This window comes from Carlito syrichta, unplaced genomic scaffold, assembly GCF_000164805.1.
Source record: "Carlito syrichta isolate Samal-C Ts95f unplaced genomic scaffold, Tarsius_syrichta-2.0.1 Scaffold301636, whole genome shotgun sequence".
NCBI lineage: Eukaryota > Metazoa > Chordata > Mammalia > Primates > Tarsiidae > Carlito > Carlito syrichta.
In genome coordinates this window covers 591523-606740 of record NW_007245732.1, presented here as the reverse complement: position 1 = coordinate 606740, position 15218 = coordinate 591523, and the positions used below count along the sequence as shown (strand labels likewise).

The following is a 15218-nucleotide window of genomic DNA, read 5'->3' as shown; positions in this document are numbered from 1 at the left end:
CCTGAGGCATTGTCTCTACAGTGAAGAAAATAAAGTAGCTTGATAAGAGAAACAAGAGTTTTCAGACAAAGAAAATTGTCTGAGACCATCCTTAGATTCTAAGAAACCAAGCCATGAAAAGATGTAAATGTTCAGGAATCAAGTACATATGTGGTAAGTACAGAGTAAAATAAGGTGAGGCTGTGACCAGAGGTTGATTTTTTTTTTTTTTGAATTGGAGTCTCACGCTGTCACCCAGACTGGAGTGCAGTGGCACTCTCCTGACCACCACAGCCTCGACCTGCTGGGCTCCAGCGATCCTTCCACCTCAGCCTTCCAAGTAGCCAGAACTACAGGCACACACTACCATACCCAGCTAATTTTTTATTTATTGTAGAAACAAGGTCTCACCAAGTTGCCCAGGCAGGTCTTGAACCCACCAGCTCAGGCAATCCACTTGTCTCAGCCTCCCAAAGTGCTGGGATTACAGGCTGAGCCACTGAGCCCAGAGAGGTTGATTTTTTTAATACTAAAAAGTTGAGACTTTATTCCCAAAATGATGGGCAGATGCTAACAGGTTTCCAACAGAAGATTAAGGTTTTCAGATTTACATTGGCCAAGACAGCCCTCAAGTTTCCCTCAGCTTGACTGAACTTTACATAGGCTTCTTCCTGACTACTGGCCCCTAACAGTTTGCTTCATAGAGCATTTACTTTAGCAAATTTTCCATCGTAGATTATTTCTATGCCCCTTTGTGATATAAATCTTCCCACCCTCATGTTAGTTTTATAATCCAAGAATATCTTTCTCAAGAAGGTGGGAGTCAGTCGGGCAAGGTGGCTTATGCCTGTAATTCCAGCACTTTGGGAGGCAGAGGCAAGATTGCCTGAGCCCAGAGGTTTGAGCCTCAACATGGTGAGACCTCGTCTCTACAATACATCAAAAAATTATTAGCCAGGTATGACTCAGGAGGGTGAGGCGGAAGGTTTGCAGGTTGAGACTGCATTGGCCATGAGCATGCCACTGCGCTCTAGTCTGGGTGACAGAGTAAGACTCTGATGACAGGTAGATAGATTAGATTAGAAAGAAAGAAGGAAAGAAAGAAAGAAAGAAAGAAAGAAAGAAAGAAAGAAAGAAAGAAGGAAGGAAGGAAGGAAAGAGAAAGAGAGAAAGAAAGAAAGAAAGAGAAAGAAAGAAAGAAAGAAAGAAAGAAAGAAAGAAAGAAAGAAAGAAAATGAAAGAAAGAAAGAAAGAAAGAAAGAAAATGAAAGAAAGAGAAAAAGGAAAGAAGCTGGGAGTCATCTTTTGAAATATAAACATCATGAAAGACAGGGCCCCATCTCCCAGTCTCTGTTGGTGGGTAGGAACATAACTAATTATTGGTAATAAGAGACAATTAGCAAACACAGATAGCCTAACACACAACCTCCCTCTAATATCCTCTGGTACTTTTCCACTAGCTAACCTTACTGCTTAAAAATATACCATCTTTTTATGTGACAAGATTTTAGATAAAAGGAAACTGCTAGGGGAAGGAGGGGCACACCTCATCAACAAAGATACCTACATAATTAACGTTTGTAAACTTAACCCTGAATTGTACCCCACATCTTTATAATAAAACAAAAAAGAAAAAAATCATTGGAAGCAATATGGAAAATAAGCCGATGGAAGACAAGTTAAGTAGCTAAAGAATGAGTGAGGATGCTATGGCAGAAAATGAGATGAGTAGTGGTAAAATCTGGAATGGAGGAGTGGCAGAAAACATAAGAAGGGGGAGATGCATGACAGAGATACGCAAGACACAAAGACCGAGAGTCAACTTCACTGTGACCAATTGGATGGTGAAAGGGAAAAGGAGTGGGAGTGTCTCTCAGTTGCTGTGTGGACACAAGAGTCACAACCAACTGACACACTCACCTAACATCTGTGGATTTGTACCTGCTGAGTTGGAGAGACTGCAAGAGAGCAAAGAAGGCAACAGAGAGAGACTGAAAATAATATAAAATCAGGTGAACATTGTAACGCTGGAGGCCTGGGACCACTCATCAATGCCTCAAAGGTAGTTTGATAGCATCTAAAATACCAGAAATGGTTTCTGAGTTAGAATACGTTGCAGGTAGAATTGGGAAAGGGATATTCTGAAGGCTGGAGAACAAAGAGCAGAGGAAGGAGCAGGGAAGGAAAGACAGTAACTCCCCAGACGTCCATCAAGGCCCAGACCACAACCCCTCAAGACTTAGTAACAGATCTTTTTCATTTTCTCTTTTCAAATCATCAGCACACAGGACAGGATAAATGGAAAATTAGAAGTGAGAAAGAAAAATCCAAAGAAAAAAGGAGATCTGGACAAAGATTAAAGAAGCCAGATAGAGAAGGCAATTTATCATGGCACTGCTTAGTACTGCCTGAGTCTTACTTCTGCCTACTTCTGATGACTGTGGTTCATGTAATACCAGTGGTAATCCAAGAGAAACTATGGGCAGAAGGCCCAGATACCTCTTTCTTCTGATATATGGTAGGAACCACAAGTCTAGATTAAACAGTGCTGTGAAATGTCAAACTTTTCCAACTTAATAGGAAAGCTTACCTGCAATGATGCAAACATCTACTTTTGATGGAGGGAATTCCATTTCAAAGAAGGTTTCAAATGTCACATGCAATGAAATTCTAGTACAATAAAATGATTTATGTAATTTCTTGGGCTTATTTTCAGTGTTAAATGTAATAGAAGCATTTAACTGTGGGGCTCTAGCATGCACTTGACAGCGGGTATTGGGAAATCGTGTAATTTTTTATCCAAGTATATCCATCAGTAAATACATATTTATAAAATTATTAAGGGAAGGACCACTACTGATAATATACTGCCAGCACTCAAATATTTGAGAGGGATATTAAAAATACTTGACTGTGACACTGGAATCTTGGCTATGTGGCCAGTCCAGCCAAATAAATCTGAAAGTCAAGATGACATATTAAATGTCAAAAATCAAAGATTAATTACTGTACACAAATACTTGAAAGGATTGGAGATGCTGGTCCAAATCTCCTTCACAATTTCTACATCATGCTGCCTATTACACTGTATCATAATGAGCAAGGTCACCAACAAATAGATATTGGGGACACATTCAGTCACATAGCCCTGAATTTCTGAGTTGAAAGGATACATGTGGAGAATTAGCGACAGAAAGATTTTCTAAAATCAACTGAGGGAGTCCCAAATCTCTTTCTGGAAGCAAAAATAATAAGCACTTTACTCATGGACAGCTGTCACATGCCTATTTCAATAGGACAGTCTCAAAGAAATGCATTCCTAGCATCTGACAGACTAGGGACATCTCTAATTCTGCTCACAGATGACTCCAGGAGAGTGGCAGTAAACCATCAATTCAGGAAATCCACTAGGTATTAAGAAAGAATGTTCTCCATTAGTTCTCTTTGTAGTATAAACTAGGAAAGGCCTACAGCTCTTATCCATGTAACTAGTGCATACAATTATGGTTCTGAGTCAATATACAAAGAGGTTATTTTCAGACTAGCTTACACTTCTGTTCTTGGTGCCGTTCAGTGAAATATCATTACCAGTAAAATGGATGACTATATAAGAAATATACATTCTGTTAAGAATTAAACTGAAGTTCTCTCTGCATAGTGTTAGGTTGAAAAGGACAGCCTAAAATTCAGATTGTCTTGGATTTAGGTTTCCACTTTTAATTACTCAAATTTGAAATGGAGACTATTTGGCTTAGCAACAGTTCATGTCACAAAGAACTCTTATGAAAAGGTCAGCATGCACATTTTAGGTTTCCATTTTACTCTCCTCATTCTGCATGGGTGTGGTTCCTTCCTGAGAAATCCCCAATAAAACTCTTGCACACAAAATTCAGTCTCAGAGTCAGTTTCCCAGGAAACCCCACCAATGACACGAACTATGACCCCAAATTCTTTTAAATAACATGTTTTCATAAGAGCATAACTATGTCTTTACAAAGAAGTAGGTTATGACTAGAAAGCATCCTGGATTGAAAGAGAAAAGATAAAATTTTTTATTAAAATCCTGTCACAGCAATGTAACCCCACATGAGACAATCTTTCTAAGTGTCCCTGTGATAACGCCTGTGGCCAGTGTACACAACAGCCCTCAGGTAAACCATGTCAGCAGCATGCAGATAGCAGGTATTATAATGTATTATTGAATATGATGGTCACAATTCTGCAGTGGCTGACATTGCACCATTCACACATTAACAAGATACAGGAAAAGCAATCCTTTTATTCAAGAATCTTAGAAGGAAGTCTTCAAAGAGAATCCTAACTACCATTTGAGCTTATATTCCAGAGCTGTCAACCTGGTAAGATAACCAAACGGACTAGACTGTTTATAAGCAGTAAGAATTGCCCGTTATTTTGAGTGTGTATGTTACATAAAATAAACCAACAAAAAGGAAAAATATTTTAGGGGGCAGAGACTTAAGGATGTAGCTGCAATTGGTTACACTCATCACCAAGACTAAGTTTTAACAGTGAAGGAAAGATTGAATGTCATCATCCATGCTTCAGGTTCATTTTCCTGTCTTACACCCCACATTATTAACTTCTAATACAGCACAGCTCTGGAGCACATCTTATTTCTAATGAAAAAAACAGGGCTTTGGCTGATAGAGAATTAAATAACAAAGAAATTTATATTAACAATAAGATCACATCTCAGTCCAGTATTCCCCTGGCATTGAAATCCTTTGAAATTCTGACCAGATCCCTCCTTGTCTCGCTCCTCAAATCGACTATTTCAAACTTTGTCTTCTTTTCCAGAACACTGATTTTTTCCCTCTCCCTACTTTCAGCCAGTAGGCTTGCTTCTTAGTTCACTGAGAAAATAGAAGCAATCAAAGTAGAACTTCTGCTCCCCCACCTCCAGTACCAAAACCACCAACCTCACTGCATCTGCACACATCTTCTGCCTTCCCTCTCTGTGCTCGGAAGGACCTGCCCACCTCTACCCATACCCCTCCACTGGGATCCAGATCCCATCCATCCTACAAATCAGGAAAAAAGTCCTTCTTTGACTCTACTGCATCCTTCCCCAGCCACCAATCCATTTATTTCCTTCCTTTTATCACTGAACATCTTTTAAAAGGAATCTATGGTGAATTATAGCCATGTGTCCCCTAATGAAAGGGATACATTTTAAGAAATGTGTCATCAAGGTGATTTTGTCATTGTGCACACATCATAGATTGCACTTATACAACCCTAGATGCCAGGGCTTGCTACATGTCTAGACTATATGTACAGTCTGTTCTCCTGGGCTACCAACCCGTGTGGCTGTTATTGTACTGAATACCACAGACAACCATAACACAGTGGTAATTGCTTGGGTATCTAAACATAGAAAATTGCAAGAAAAATATGGTATTACAATCTCCTAGGACCACAATTGTATTTGCAGTCTGTCGTTGATAGAGATGCTGTTGCACACTGCACAAGTATCCTTCATCTGCTCAGATTTCCTCATGAACCTTTTCTATTCACCTTCCCTTTTTCACTCCACAATCCCTTGTAAAGCTACTCATGACCACTCTCTACACAAATCCAACAATCAATTCTTAGCCTACATCTTACTCAACCTAACTGTAACATCTGACACCTTGGCTCTTTCTTTCAAGAGACATTTGTCCTCTCTTGGCTTCCAGCGAGCAAGCTCTCTTGCTGTTATTTAGCTCACCATCTGCCTCTTCTGGGTTCCTATGCTGAATTCACTACATCTTCTCTACCTCTATGCCCCAAGTTACCAAAGTCAAAACCTTGGAGGCCATCCCAGATTGATCTGCACTCTTCAGCAATGCAGCTAATCCATCCTCTCATCCTACCAGCAATGTATCCAGTTCAACGCTTCTCTCCTATTCTACTACCTCACTCCCATGGCCTCTCACCTGGAATATCATATTTGCTTTCTAACTACTGTCCTATTCCCACATATGCAACCTGACAGTCAGCAGCTAGGTTTATTCAAAATAAATCAAAGCATGTTAAACTCCTCCTCAAATAGTTCCCACACCTTCTCATCACACTGTGAATAAAATCCAAGCCCTTTCCACAGCCAAGTCCCCTCCATGTGTTGACTTTTCAAAATCACTTTCTAACCCTCTCCATTCAACTAACCAGGTTCCAGCCACATGGACTTCCTTGCTGTTCATGAAACATGCCACGGATGCTTGGTCTTGGCACTTGTGGTTCCTTAGCCTAGGGACACTCTTCCCACTGAAATCCACATTTGCATGTACTCATTGCTTTCAGATCTCTGCCTAAATGTCACCTCTTCAGAGAGTTTCTCCCTGACAACCTTTCAAAAATAGGCTTCTTTGCCACTCACCTGCTTTATTTTTCTTTATAGCACTTTTTGCTATCAGATATTATTTATTCATTTGTTCATCTCTCCCAGTGGAATATAAGCTCTATAAGGGCAAGCACCTTTCGGTACCCTTATCAATTGAAGTTGAACTAGAAATATGCTAAGCAATCAATAAATACCTATTGAATTTATGAACAGATGATTTATTTGGAATTGGAAGAAGCTCCAAAATTAGAAACTTGTCCAACAAGCCAGAGTACAGTAAATTAAAGTCAAGTCAGTTTAAACATAAGAAGTACAGTAAAATGAAATTGATATTGTGAAAGATGTAAACTTTTACTTATACCATTAAACATCTCACATCAGAAAATAAGTACAACTTGGAGGAAACAGAGAGAATAATGATTAAATAAGCATTCAAAATGCCCCTTAGACACTTGAAGTTCTCTGTGCCTCAATTATTTTATATGTAAAATGGAGTTTTTTATGTAAAACTCCCTATCACACAGAGATATTGAAAGAATTAAATTATATGGTATGGGTAGAAAAATTAAGATATTTCTGGTTCACAGCAATAGTACAATATGTTAACCATTATTATTATTTATTATTATTATATTTCTAATAAAATGATAAATATAAGAAACAACCAAACGATAGAAAAGAACTAAGCACAAAACTCTGGATAAATGTCAATTCTTGAAAATAGGAATAAACATAAACACACTTGCAAAATGAAGAACAATGCCCTTCAAAGGACAAATTGATATCATTTTACTCCTCAGACAGATTTCAAATTGGAAAGCCTACCTTCACCAAATGGAGGCCTAATCTCTACCAAACAGCCCTGTTGTCAAATTGTTAAATGAGAAGGAAAGATTCAATTTTAGATGAAGCAATCGATAGGAAAAAAATGAGTTGTTTTTAGCAAACTCATGAAGCAAAATGTACTTACATGACTTTCTAATGCTTGTACTCATTATAAGAGATGTTGGACCTTTAAAAACTTTACTAAGGTAATATGCCAGAGGAAAAATTTTAATCCTATGTAATTTCTATAAGAATAAACATTTTTATAATATGTTCTTAAAGAAATACCTAGTTTAACTACTGCATTTAGCAGATAAGGAAACTGAAGCTTGAAGAGGACAAATGCATCACTCAAGGTCAAACAACCAATTAGTGGTGAGGTTGGCGCTTCTCATTCTTGCTTATATATTTTATCTCTTCCTTTCATTATTTAAATGATGCTTGCTAGAAAAATAGGTACATAGTGTTTCCAAAGACCTATCATAGTCCTTATCACATGAGACAAAAGCTCCAGAAAATCAGGCACTAATTCTGTTTTTCTCTCTTTTTTTTTCCAACCACTGTTTGCTCATAGTAAGGACTCAATAAATGTGTACATTGTATGGCTGGATGTTCTGGTGTCCTCTTTCGATGTCTAGCATCTAATATCTAGCAAATAACTAATGCAAATATGTAGTTGTTGAAAGTATATACATATGAATGGTTGAATGGCTTTACCACATTGACATATTTATCAAATTCAAATGAGGTCAACTAAGCAAACTGGAAACCATAAGAAAAAAATCCAGTGATCTACCTCCTCTTCTCCTTTTGTTAGTGGGTTAGACTTAGTGATTCACTCCTAAAAAACAGAGGAGAGAAGGGAAAAAATAGTAACTTTACAGTGGAGGAACCTTGAAAATACCACCATAACCAAGTGTGATCAGGTTAATTTCACCAGGGATGCCATGTGGATATCAGGTAAGGCCTGACATGATGGGACAAGAAGTGTTCTCCACAGAAAGATTGCAGTATTCTTTTCAAGAACCCGTAAATCCAGTCCAATTATAAGCAAAACAACAGACAAAGCCAGATTCGAAGATACCGTACAGGACTACTGATCAGGATTCCTCCCCTCCCCCACCAAGACTATCTAGGTCTTAAAAAAAGAAAAGGCCGAGAACCAGTCACAGATCAGAAGACACTGGGAAGATATGCCAACTCAATGCAATGTGGTGTCCTGAACTGGACCCTGGGATGGAAAGTCCAAAAATTTAGTTAATAGTAGTGTAGCAATACCGGTTTATTTGACAAATGCACCATGGTAATGTGAAGTGCTTAATGATGAAAGAAACTAGCAGAGGGATATACAGGAATTTCCTATAGTATTTTTGTAACATTTGTGTAAACCTAAAATTATTCCAAAATAAGAAATGTATTTAAAAATTCAATGATGAATAGTAGATGATGGGCCTAAGAGAATGTATTAGGACTTAGGGAGGAAATCTGCAGATAATCTGGCTAGATTCTCAAATACAGGCATTCGGTATTTACATGCTTCATGGATTTAAGTATCTCATAATTGCAGCAGATTTTTACACTAGTAGACACAATAAAAGCAAATTGAATGATTTAGTTACATTTTCTTCTCAATCTTTCTGTGATAAGTATTAGTCTTCTCAATTCTATTTTTGAAACAGAGAAAGTGAGTTGGAGGATGGCGGTGTATGCAGTTTGAAACATGCTGCCTCAGGCCAGGAAAGTCTCTACGTAGAGGTCAAGCCCTCACTTGGGTCTGGTTTTATGGGACAAAGACTGATGGGCAATGTGAGGGGAGGGCCTCTCTAACAACAGCAGCCACAGTAATCACAGCCATCATTTTTGGAGAGCATGCCAGTGTGCCAGACTTCACACCAGGGGTTTCACATACAAGATTACATTTACCCTCAGTGCTGTATGAGCTTGCAATTATATTCTCATTATAAGATGGGAGATTTTAATTTCAGAGAAATTAAATATTTTGTCAAGGTTGCAACTAAGATTCAAACATAAACATTTTCTACTTAATCACTAAACAAGGAAATTCCATTAGGGCAAATGCCTAACTAAATATCTAATCAGAGTAAAATCCCAGCAGTATTAGTCTTAACCAATATATTAAGATATTATGCATTAAATTCTATATATAGGAGGAAGGACCCCAAAAAGCTGCAATTATTTTATGGAAGGTGGGCCCCTTGTAATACAGGCTTCCTCTGCTAGGTGAGTGTTCTATGTACCCATCAGCATCAGTGTACCAGCAAGCATTGTTGTAAGAGGCTGCATTTGGCTTTGGTAAATTTTTTTTGGAGAGTCTTTTGACACATTTGCCCATTTCATGATGGGTGATTTACATGAAAAACCTGCCCACACCATGCTGAGTGTTTTTAACCAAAAAACAGCATGACCCTTGTGCCCTACTCTCCCTATTCACCCAATCTCACCCCAAGTGATTTTTTTGTTTGTTTGTTATTTCCCTGGATGAAAAAAGTCCTGAAAGGGAAACATTTTGCCAATGTGAAAGAGGTGAAACAAAAAATGGCAGAAGCACTAAAAGGCATCAAAATTAATGAGTGCAAAAACTGTTTTGAGTAGTGGAAAAAGCATCTCAATAGGTGTATTGCATCAAACAGAGAGTATTTTGAAGGTGACTGAAGTTTAAATATGTAAGAATAAATACACAATTTTTATAAATAAATTCCACGTTTATTTTGGGTTTACCTTGTATATCCAGATAATATCCATTATACTGAGGTCATGTATGTAAAAAGTGTTGTTGAACACTATATTTGATACATCAACTCAACTCCTTCCTATCTTTACAGACCATATCAGTTTTCAATTTACTCCAAACTGGCTTTTGCTGTTTGTGTTTTAGTCCTTTCACTCACATGAATTACCATGGCAATTCTAAAGTGCAGACTAAGCTAGTGCCAAAAGGAAAATTGAACCAGTTTACATAGGATAGAGTTAAATGTTGGCCAGTATCAAGTTATTCTAGATAAAAATATATACATCATATGTCAATGAATCTCTTCTGGGGTTAGAAATATGACTGACTTTCAAAAATTAATTATTCTTTGCCTAGATTATATGATTATATGCCTTATTAGGAACTTATTTATATATGCCATTCAGTTTGTGAGAATGATTTTCTGCAGTCATTATTATAGATTCACCTTAACATTTTTTATGTTAAGTCAGGGTCTTACTCTGTCACCCAGATTAAATGCAGTGGCATGATCATGGCTCACCACAGCCTCAACCTCCTGGGCACAAGCAATCCTTCCACATCAGTCTTTCAAAGTGTTAGGTTAGCCACCATGCCTGGCCTCTAAGACTTTTTTTTTTTTAACATGACTACTTTCTCTTTATATTTTTCCTCTTAAGTTGAATAGGCTGTCTCTTCTTGTGAATCATAACCATTATCTTGAGTGCTTATAAACCATATCAAGTGAGGAAGACTCTAAATGGTTAAGTAAGTCTGAAATTTACCAACAAGAACTGAGGGAAGGACTGGCAAAGACTTTTTCCACACTATAATCTTAGGGTGATTGCACCTAGGTGAGATGGGGCTAAATGGAAGAGAATAGGAAATACTGAAAGTGCATAGTCATCTTTACCTATGATAAAATTAGCAAAGTGGCTGGGCGTAGTGGCTCAAGTCTGTAATCCCAGCACTTCGGTAGGCCGAGGCTAGAGAATTGCCTGAGCCCAAGGGTTCAAGACCAACATGGACAAATTAGCGAGACCTTATCTCTACAAAAAATCAAAAAATTAGCTGAACGTGGTGGCATGTGCATGTAGTTCCAGCTACTTGGAAGGCCGAGGTGGAAGGATCACCTGAGCCCAGCAGGCAGAGGCTGTGGTGGCCATAAGTATGCCACTGCACACCAGCCTGGGTAACAGATTGAGACTCCAACTCAAAAACAAACAAACAAATAAATAAATGCATACATACATAAGCAAAGCAATTCAAAGGGCTGCCAACCTGTCTGATCAGTGAGCCCTGTATGACAGACAGAAGTAGAGCTTTGTTTAGACAACAAACATCCGAGTTTGTAATCTAATATGAGCAGTGATCCAGACACATGAGCAAGATATCACTAAACAGTGAAGGCAAGCCGGGCTCGGTGGCTCAGCCTGTAATCCCGCGCCTTTGGGAGGCTGAGGTGAGTGGATTGCCTGAGCCCGCGGGTTCGAGACCCGCCTGGGCAGCGAGACCTCATCTCTACAATAAATCAAAAAATCAGCTGGGCTTCGTAGCGCCTGCCTGTAGTTCTGGCTACTCGGATGGCTGAGGCGGAAGGATCGCCGGAGCCCAGCAGGTCGAGGCTGCGATGGATGGCCGGGAGCGGCCACTACACTCCAGTCTGGGCGACAGAGTGAGACTCCAACTCAAAAAAAAAAAAAAACAGTGAAGGCAAACAACTACATGCTACCCGAATAAATCACTTAGTGTATCCTCAAGAAAGGGAACTAATTTTTCAAACCCAGTAACACATGTACACTAGTTTCAGAGTTTGACTGTTGGCAATAAATGAATGACCTTAGAGGATTTACTCCCTTTGCTCTTTGGGGATATAGGTCAGAGTACATTTTTAGAGTCCCTTTTATCTAGATTTCATTTCATTTCGCTGATGCTCCTGAAATATCCTATCTGTTTTGTTGTGTGCATCACATATGGACCTGAACTAGTTTTTGCCTTTTTGCTCAGTTTGAGCTCTGTCAGTCTTCCCATGATCTGCTGTCAGTTGTAAGTTAGAGCCACACAAAAGAGCAAGGATGGATTAGAGTGACTTCAGAACCTCAAAGGAATAATTTTACTGGAAAACCACAAGTTGAAAGCACCGTTACCATATATTAAAAACAGAACGATTCAGTCAGTCACTTTTACTTCCAATTAATATATTGTTTTCTTCAAACCCAAATATTTGGAAGGGACTTTAAGTCTTTGTAATAACTCCTTTATCCCCTTTTTGAAAGTTTCTTTGCTCTTCTGGGTCCCAAAGACATTACTGAATTTATTGGACTTACATTTATGCCAAGTTACTTCTCCCAATTTGACTTAAGAAGTTTCTTCACATAGAAGTTTTATCACATAAGATATGATGAGTAAAGTACTTGCCAGAAAATGTCATCTTCTTGTAAAAACTCAAATCACAATTACCTCTGGCAATAGTGGACAGATAATGCCACAGAAAAGATAGAACAGATAATTGAAAGTCACAGATAAGCCTCAAATTGTATTTCAGTCAAAAATTTCAAATGTATCCCCACTCTAAAACTGCCTTTCTTCAGAGCTGAAGGTAACCTGCAAAATACTATTTGAGATCTGCTATCTTTTTTATTTTTAAGAACTGTAAGCTATTTGTTCAGAAGTTTACAACAATAAAAAGCATGAAGCACTGTTTTTTATAATTAGTAGACTCTGGAAGTCAATTTGATTTACATTGTAGCTACACTTCCCATTGCAAATATGTATGTCCGTCATTTTGTGGGTTAAATTAGATTTATGCTAGTCTGCCACTTATTTATTTTAGAAAAGGCAGCATGCTGTTTATGGAAGGAAGAAATGCAAAGTTTTTGGAAATTGCCCCCCCTCTCCAGCTCAGACTTTCTTACCAAGGAAAAGGAGAGTGAAGGAGGGAAGTGAGAAGGCTGGGGAAATTAAAGGTATTGTGTCTAAGCAAAACAACACCCAGATTTAGGGAGCTGAAGCAGCTGAGGGAATTAGTTCACATAGAATTCTCTGTTAGGTTCAGTGATTGGGCTACCAGGGAAATGAATCCTTGCTCACTGCCAACTCCCAATCCTAGAAGTCCCTGCGCCCACCCTGGGACTGTCCTTGGATTTCAGGATTTTCATCCTCTAAATCTCACTCCAGATCACAGTCTCAGAATTCAGAGCTCAGAAGGAGCACCCAGGAATGCTTTCCTACTCCAATCCTGCACGTTTGACTATCTGCCTCTTCTACCACTCTAGGCTGGTCCACACTTGGAGACCATTTCAGGATTGGGTTCATAACTCTTTGGTTCTATACAAAGACTCCTTTCTTTCTGTCCGCATCTTTTTTTTTTTTTAATTTTATTATGAAGTTGTGGGGTACAGTTAAGGGTTAGGTATACAATTGCGTTTCATTCAGGCACCCTGTTGATATGGGGTGTTTCCCCGTTCCCAGACAGATATTTGCTACTGTTAATCCCATCTCCCTCCCCCCACCATAGTTTCCCAGTACGGTCAGTCATTTTCGTATAGTATTGCATTGGATGTTTAAGGTCCATTATATGAGTGAGAACATGTGATATTTGGATCTTTGTTTCTGTGAGAGGTCACTCAGTATTATAGACTCTAGTTCCATCCAGGTTGCTGCGAAATTCATGATTTTGTTCTTTTTTATGGCTGTGTAGTATTCCATCGTGTATATGTACCACATTTTTTTAATCCAGTCCTCTTTTGACGGGCAGCATGGCTATCTCCAGGCAAACAAAACAAAGCAGGTGGTATCACATTATCAGACTTCAAACTTTACTGTAAAGCTACAATCATCAAAACAGCTTGGTATTGGTATAGGAACAGGCATATAGATCAATGGAATAGAATTGAGATTCCAGAAGCAAACCTCAATTTCTCAACCAACTCATCTTTGACAAAGCCTCCACCACCTACAACTGGGGAGAGGAGAACCTATTCAGTAAATGGTGCTGGGAAGATTGAAACAGGACCCCTATCTATCCCCATGCACAAAGGTTAATTCCAAACGGATCAGAGACCTAAATGTAAAACCTCAAACCATAAGAACCTTAGAAAATGAAGGAAATACCCTCATGGAAATCGGAACTGGCATCCAATTCCTGAACAAAACCCAAAACCCACAGCTCATAAGAGAGAAAATAGACAAGTGGGACCTTATTAAACTGACAAGCTTCTGCAAAGCCAAAGAAACCATCAAGAGAGCAGGGAGACAGCCTACAGACTGGGAAAAAGTATTTGCCAACTCCAGATCCGACAAAGGCTTAACATCCTGGATCTACAAGGAACTCAAACATGCTGAAAAGAAAAAAACAAACAACCCCATTATAAAATGGGCAAAAGATATGAACAGACACTTCACAAAGGAAGACATCCGAGCAACCAACAAACTCATGAAGAAATGTTCAACCTCACTAATCATCAGGGAGATGCAAATCAAAACCACACTGAGATACCACCTAACCCCAGTCAGAATGGCAATTATAAACAAGTCAAAAAATAACAGCTGCTGGAGAGGGTGTGGTGAAAAGGGAACACTTCTACACTGTTGGTGGGAGTGTAAACTAGTGCAACCTCTGTGGAAAGCAGTATGGCGATTCCTAAAAGCTCTAAATACCAACCTCCCATCTGACCCTGCAATCCCCCTACTGGGAATATATCCTGAAGAACACAAATCACTCTATAAAAAGGATACCTGCACATGCATGTTCATCGCAGCGTTGTTCACAATAGCAAAAACCTGGAAACAGCCATGCTGCCCATCAAAAGAGGACTGGATTCTGTCAGCATCTTTGCCTGTTTCCTTGGACATTGGTCTTCCCTATCTTCTCTGACTTTTTTGGACTTGACTGTTGGCCCCCACAATTATGAAGTTACCCAGAACCCTAATATCTAATACACCTACCGTTTTAACTTCTGGTCTACTGTGCCCCATTACCTCATATATCTAGATAAAGATAGATAGATAGATAGATAGATAGATAGATAGATAGGTAGATAGATCAGACAGACAAACAGGGACCTAAAAGAGTGACCAGAATTTCAAAAATGTCCCCAAAACACTGATTGACTCATGAGGTAACCTAACAATGAACTATGTATTCAAAGAAGCACACAGAAAATATAAACAATGTGAATTAATAGATAGGTTGATTCAACTTCAGATTTTAGAAACAGTGGCACCTCATCAATGAATCTCTTTATCCTCACAACACTGCACATCCTGTGGGCCTTTCTCTGACATAATATAATGGCATAATATCTAGAAGTGCTATGTGTACCTCTGTCATACCTCCATGAA

General features: G+C 38.8%; 1 protein-coding gene across 1 annotated transcript in view; it reads right to left on the bottom strand.

Moving 5' to 3' along the window:
- DGKI (diacylglycerol kinase iota) overlaps positions 1-15218 on the bottom strand; it is a 237482-nt gene that overhangs the window by 109902 nt on the left and 112362 nt on the right. The gene's annotated exons all lie outside the window — the stretch shown is intronic.